Consider the following 7352-nt stretch of genomic DNA (forward strand, 5'->3'; position numbering starts at 1 on the left):
GCTTCGTAATGTCACTGGCCTGTGTAATTCCATTTGGTTTTGTAGTGGCTGGTACCGGTTTTTCCTTTCCATATTTAGTGCTTCCTTCAGGAACTCTTGCAAGGCAGGCCCTGGTGGTGGCGAATTCCCTCAGCATTTGGCTTGTCTGAAAAAGGTTTTATTTCTCCTTCACTTATGAGGCTTACTTTGGCCAGATACAAAATTCTAGGCTGGAAATTCTTTTCTGTAAGCATGTTGAATATTGGTCCCTAATGTCTTCTGGCTTGTAGGGTCTCTGCTGAGAGGTCTACTGTTAGTCTGATGGGCTTCCCTGTAGAGATGACCTGGCCTTTCTCTCTGGCTGCTTTTAACATTTTTTTTCTTCATTTCGACCTTGGAGAATCTGATGATTACATGTCGTGGGGTTGGTATTTGCATGAAGTATCTTACTGGGGTTCTCTGGTTTTCCTGAATTTGAATGTTGGCTTATTTTGCTAGGTTGGGGAAGTTCTGGGTGATATCCTGAAGTGTGTTTTCCAGCTTGGTTCTGTTCTCGTCTCTTCCAGGTACCCCATCAATCATAGGTTCTTTTGGTTTTTTGTTTGTTTGTTTTTTAAACATAATCCCATAGTTCTCAGAGGTTTTGTTCATTCCTTTTCATTCTTTGTTTTCTAATCTTGTCTGCCTATTTTATTTCAGCAAGATAGTCTTCAAGTCCTGATATCCTTTCTTTCATTTGGTTTATTAGGCTGTTGATACTTACGTTTGCATTGTGAAGTTCTCATGTTGTGTTTTTCAGCTCTATCAGGTCATTTATTTTCCTCTCTAAACTGGTTATTCTGGTTAACAGCTCCTATAATGTTTTTTTTTGAGACAGAGTTCCACTCTTGTTACCCAGGCTGGAAACCAATGGCTCGATCTTGGCTCACCGCAACCTCCGCTTCCTGGGTTCAAGCAATTCTCCTGCCTCAGCCTCCTGAGTAGCTGGGATTACAGGCATGTGCCACCATGCCCAGCTAATTTTTGTATTTTTAGTAGAGATGGGGTTTCACCACGTTGACCAGGATGGTCTCAATCTCTTGACCTTGTGATCCACCCACCTCGGCCTCCCAAAGTGCTGGGATTACAGGCGTGAGCCACCACACCTGGCCCCCTATAATGTTTTATCGTGGTTCTTAGCTTCTTTTCAATAAGTTAGAACATACTCCTTTATCTCAGTGAAGTTTGTTATTACCCATCTTCTAAAGCCTACTTCTGTCAATTAATGCATCTCAAGCCTAGGCCCAGTCCTGTGCCCTACTGGAGGCATGTTTCAATCATTTGGAGGAAAAGAGGCACTCTGGCTTTTTGAGTTTTCAGCATTTTTGCATTGATTCTTTCTCATCTTTGTGGGTTTATCTACCTTTGATCTTTGAGGCTGCTGACCTTTGGATGGGATTTTTATGGGTCTGTTTTGTTGATGATGTTGTTGTCGTTGCTTTTGGTTTCTTTTTCTTTTAGCAGTCAGGCCTCTCTTCTGTAGGGCTACTGCAGTGTGCTGGGGTCCACTCCAGACCCGATTCTCCTGGGCCCCTCCTGCCCCTGGAGGTATCACTAGTGGAGGCTGCAGACCAGTGAAGGTGGCAGCCTGCTCCTTTCTCTGGGAGCTCAGTCCCAGAGGAGCATTGACCTGATGCCAGCTGGAATGCTCCTCTATGAGGTGTCTGCAAACTCCTGTTGGGAGGTCTCACCCAGTCAGGAGGAGTAGGGTCAGGGGACCTATGTAAATAAGCAATCTGGCTGCCCCCCTTGGCAGAGCAGATGTGGTCTGCTGGGGGGAGTCCCCCTCATCTAGGCTGCCCTGACTCTCTGAAGCCAGCAGGAAGAGAAGACTAAGATTGTTTATTCATGATACCACAGCCGCCCTCCTCCCAGGGGCTCCTCTCAGGGATATCAGAGTTCTGTCTGCAAATCCCTGGCTGAGGATGCTGAAATTCCCTCAGGGAGGCCCTACCTGATGAGGAGGAGTGGATCAGGACTGACGCAGCCACTGTACTGTGCTGTGGGGAGTTGCTCCCCGTCTAGACCACCCAGTCTTACTGGCACCGATGGCAGAGGAATACAGGCAACTGGAGTTGCAGTGATGGTGGCTGCTCTTTCCCCGGAGGAATTCAGTTGTCTTAGTCAGTCTCCAGCCTGCTGGATTTTACCGGTGGGGATTCCAAGCCAGTGGATTTTAGCTCTTGGGGTTCCATGGGAGTGAGATTGCTTGGCTCCCTGGCTTCAGCCCCCTTCCAGTGGGAGTGGACAGATCTCCTGCCTCACTGGGGTTCCTAGAGCTGGAGTATGCAAATACTCCTGTGTCTCAGTGCCTGCTTGAGCGGCCGCCCACCCGAGTACCTGCTGTGAGTCTGCATAGTTCTATACTTTGGACCCCAAACCCTGGTGGCATGGGCTCACGAGGGGACCTGCTGATCCATGGGTTGCAAGGATCCATGAGAAAAGTGTGGTTTTCAGGGATGGGTAGCACAATCCCTCACTGCCTCCCTTGATTGGGGGAGAGAGCTCCCTTTTCTCCCATGTAGCTCCCAGGTGGGCCCTTGCTCCACCCTGCCTTTCCTCGCTCTCGATGGGTTGCACCAACCACCTAGTCAGTCCCAATGAGAGAACCTTGGTATGTCAGTTGAAGATGCAGAATTCACTCACCATTTTCGTCCTTCTTGATGGAAGCCACAGAGCAGAGCTGTCTCTATTCAGCCATTTTGGCCGGCTGACGTTTATTTGTTAAAAAAAATTCATTGAGACAGGATGTTGCCCTGTCACCCAGGCTGGAGTGCACTGTCTCATCATAGCTCACTACAGCCTCGAAATCCTGGGCTCAAGGGTTCCTCATGCTTCAGTCTCCCACATAGGTGGGACCATAGATGTGCACCACCACATCCAGCTATTTAAGTTTTTTATAGAGATGGGATCTCTCTTTATTGCCCAGGCTGGTTTCGAACTCCTGGGCTCAAGCCATCACAACCTTGGCCTCCCAGAGTGCTGGGATTGCAGATATGAAGTACCACACCCAGCCTCAAAGGACTTTTGGACTCACAAATTTGAGTTACTTTCCCCGCAGTGTGACTTATGCTGCACTTACCAAGTTTCACTTGACACTGATATTTCTAAATGCATAAGGCTATTGAATAAACAGTAAAGGCAGAGTGACAACCACCCTTGAGAAGCTTAGTTTTGTGGTGAGAAATCAGGAGTTAGCATCACTAAAATCAGGTTGGAGTTTGCAGAACCTAAGTTACTGAAGTAGAGAAGTGTATATGATGGCATAGCTCATTACACATTTCCTGTATTTTAGGAGCCTCATTATATAATTGTTTCTTTTCTGTATTTTTAGTTACTCAAAGTATTGAAAGTTGGGAGTGAGGGAGTGCCAGAGACAAGTGAGATTATGTTCATTGGGAAATTTATATTATGGCTAGGAAAATAACTATAGGCAAAGATACTATACCAGTATATAATGCATCCTGCTGGTCTGTTTTATCCCATTAAAAAACTTTGTGTGCTTTTATTAGGAAGTTTATTTTTCATATGACTGGGTGGAAAGAAAGTTAGATAATTTATCTTTGAAACAGACTTGCTTATCTAGTATTCTTATACCTTCCTAACCTGTTATTAGTAACTGTTTCTGCCTTTCAAAGTTGATTTGACTAAATTTGGCTAAAATTATTGTCTAATCTTCCATTAGCAGTTTTTCTTTGTGACCATATGAATACTGTAGACAAAACAAAACCAGTATGATATGTCTTCATAACTTAAGAGGTCAGCTAAACTGAAATCAAAGTATTGATGGCAGCAATTTAATCGTTAGTGGGCTTTTGGACAAATAATTGAGACTAAACTTTGAATTAATTAAATTTGAGCTTTTTATGATGGTAGTTAATAAAAAATATATAAACTAAAATTTGCCATTTTAATCATTTTTAAATGCCTAATTCAGTAGCGTTTATTACATTTAGTGTTGTGCAACCATGACCACTATTTCTAAAATGTTTTCATCACTCCAAATACAAACTCTGTAACCATTAAGCAATAAGTTCCCACTCTCCCCTTACCCCAGCCCCTAGTAACTTCTAATCCACTTTCTGTCTCTGTGAATTTGCCTGTTCTAATTATTTCATATCAGTGGATCACACGATATTTGTCCTTTGTGTTTGGCTTCTTTCACTTCGCTCAGTGTTTTGAAGGTTTATCCATGTCATAGTTTGTATCAGAACTTTATTCCTTCTTCGGATACTATTACATGGCATGGATATATTGTATTTTGTTAACCTTCATCTATTGATGGTCACTTGGGTTGTTTCTACCTTTTGGCTATTGTGAGTAAGGCTGCTATGAACAGTGGTATGCCAGGTTCTGTTCGAGTTCCTGCTTTTAATTCTCTTGGGTGTATACCTACAAGTGGAGTTGCTGAGTCATATAGGAATTCTATTTTTAGCTGTTTGAGGAAGCCCCAAACTGTTTTCCACAGCGGCTGCACCATTTACACTCCCACCAGCGATATATTAGAGTTCCAGTATTACTTGCCAGTAATTGTTATTTTCTGTTTGTATGTGTTTTTTTTTAAATTCTAGTCATACTAATAGGTGTGAAATGGTATAAACCAGTTGCATTTTTAAAAGTAAATTTAAGATAATTTGTTTATGAAATATTTAAAGTTTGCTTAAAAGTGCCCTGAGTTCAACAATTTTAAAAAACAGTTATATTTTAAAATATTTATATAATTGCTATGGTCTGAATGTTTGTGTTCCCCTAGAATTACTTTGAAATTCTAACTTTCAAGATGATGGTATCAGGACGTGCATGGCCTTTGGAAGGTGAATTAGGTCATGGAGGTGGAGGCCCCATGATGGAATTAGTATCTTTATTAAAAAAAAAAAAAAAAAAAACTAAGAGAGAGAGACCACACCTCTTTGATCACCTAATGTTAGAGTGAAAAGACCAAGAACATTATTAGCATCACCTGGGAATTTGATATTAATGCAAAATCTCAGGCCCTACCTAAATTGGTAGTCTGGGGCTAGGGTTTAGAATCTGTTTTTTTTTAAACAAGTCCTCCAGATGATTATGATGCATGCTAACATTTATACTGTTCTCTGTATTTAGAGTTCTTTTTTTGTCTTTTATAGTATTATGAGGATCTGTGCATCTTGGCTCAGTTGCAATGTTGTCCCTTCTGGAAAGGCTTCCCCTCCCCCAGTCACCACCTGCACTGGACTCTCAGCGCGCAGTTAGGGAGTGCTGATGGTTGGATGTTGCTTCCAGTTTGAGAAACCCTTCCGTGTAGGGATTTGTATCTCTTTTACTTCTTTATAAACCATCATGCTTAGCAAACTGTAGAGGTCCTTTAAAGATTTGTTCAGTTGAATTGTGTGCCCAGTGGGTGGGGGACAGGTTACGTAAAGTAATTATAGGGACGTAGAGATAAAGCACGTTGTTACTTGATTCATGGGGTAGTGTAAACAATGGCAAAAGTTGAGTTTAAATTTTTCAGAAGTTCTCTTGGGGGATTGTATTATGCTTTCTTGTTACATAGCTTTCTGCCTGCCCTTTTTTTTTTTTTTTTTGAGACAGAGTTTTGGTCTGTCGCCAGGTGCCAGGCTGGAGTGTAGTGGCGCGATCTCAGCTCACTGCAACCTCCACCTCCTGGGTTCAGGCAGTTCTGCCTCAGCCTCCCGAGTAGCTGGGACTACAGGCACACGCCACCATGCCCAGCTAATTTTGTATTTTAGTAGAGACAGGGTTTCACCATGTTGGCCAGGATGGTCTTGATCTCTTGACTTCGTGATCCACCTGCCTCAGCCTCCCAAAATGCTGGGATTACAGGCGTGAGCCACTGCGTCCGGCCTCTGCCTGCTTTTTTTTCTTATTTTAAGAGTGATATATGCTAGTTAGAATTCAGAATTATCAGAAGGAACTTTATCTTAGCCTGTTTTGTGCTGATATAACAGAATACCACACACTGGGTAATTTATAATGAACAGAAATTTATTTCTCACAGTTTTGGAGGCTAGGAAGCCCAAGATTGAGGGACCAAAGTCGCCCTTTTCTATAGAACTCTGTCCTGAGATAACAGGATTAAGCCATTCATGAAGGTGGCACCCCCATGACCTAAATACCTCCCATTAGACCCTACCTCTCAACCCTGCCACATTGGGGATCAAATTTCTAACACATAAACTTTGGGGGACACATTCAAACCATAGCAAATTTGCTTTAAAATGCTTATTGGGCATGAAATGGACTTTGAATATAGTTATAGGGAATATTCAGAAATGATTCTGTTTTCACCTTTAAGGTATATCAAAGTGTTTTGCTTTGTTTTGTTTTGTTTTGTTTTTGAGATGAAGTCTTACTCTGTCGCCCAGGCTGGAGTGCAGTGGCACAATCTCCGTTCACTGCAACCTCCCCCTCCTGGGTTTAAGCAGTTCTATGCCTCAGCCCCGCCCTCCCCGCCCTCCCCAGCTCCGAGTAGCTGGGATTACAGGCGTCCGCCACACTGTGCCCAGCTAATTTTTGTATTTTCAGTAGAGACGAGGTTACACCATCTTGGCCATGGTGGTCTTGAATTCCCGACCTCATGATCCAGCCGCCTTGGCCTCCCAAAGTTCTGGGATTACAGGCATGAGCCACTGCGTCTGGCTTAGCAAAATGTCTTTTAAAGAAGTCCTTTGTTATTAATTCACTAGTTTGATGGATGCTTTAGATTCTTTAAAAAATAGGACACTTTTACCCTGTGAAGTTTAAATATATGACTAGTTAAAAATACCATTTAAAGTTTTGGGACACATTTTCTCATTAAGCAGTGGGATTCATATTTTCTAGTTTGTGGGATAAAAATAAAAATTTGATCAGTGGTTGCTACAGTTTCAGTCTCATTACAGCTGCAGTGAAGTTTTCTTATTAAGACAAACCTCTTTTCAACCACGGATACACTTTTTACCATGGGCTTCACAAAGCCTCATAACTGAGGTTGCATTGGCATCGAGTATCTTGCCTTTAACAGACTTCTAGGGCTCTATTTGTTTCCCACAATTTTCTGCATGTTTGTCTCAAATGAACCATAAAATGATCCAGTGACAACATGTGGTTTTAATAACAAACAAGCATGGGCAAATGAATGTGGACTTAGAATTTGAAGTTTTATACATATGCCATGACTTAAACTTCTAAGTGAATTTATAGCTCAGCACTCAGTGGTAAATAATTTATCAGTTGCTAGATGGAATTTTTCATTCTAGACTTCAGTTATATTGGATGTCTGATATTGAAGACCACAGATCATTAATAAAAACAATTTTCTGCAAGGTTTTAATAGTACATTTCTAGTTAAGTTT

At 42.1% G+C, this 7352-nt stretch overlaps 1 protein-coding gene across 3 annotated transcripts in view; it reads left to right on the plus strand.

Moving 5' to 3' along the window:
- SLC25A26 (solute carrier family 25 member 26) overlaps nt 1-7352 on the plus strand; it is a 165982-nt gene that overhangs the window by 87065 nt on the left and 71565 nt on the right. The gene's annotated exons all lie outside the window — the stretch shown is intronic.

This window comes from Aotus nancymaae, unplaced genomic scaffold (genome assembly GCF_030222135.1).
Source record: "Aotus nancymaae isolate 86718 unplaced genomic scaffold, 86718_ANA_hifiasm-v0.15.2.pri h1tg000046l, whole genome shotgun sequence".
Classification (NCBI taxonomy): Eukaryota; Metazoa; Chordata; class Mammalia; order Primates; family Aotidae; genus Aotus; species Aotus nancymaae.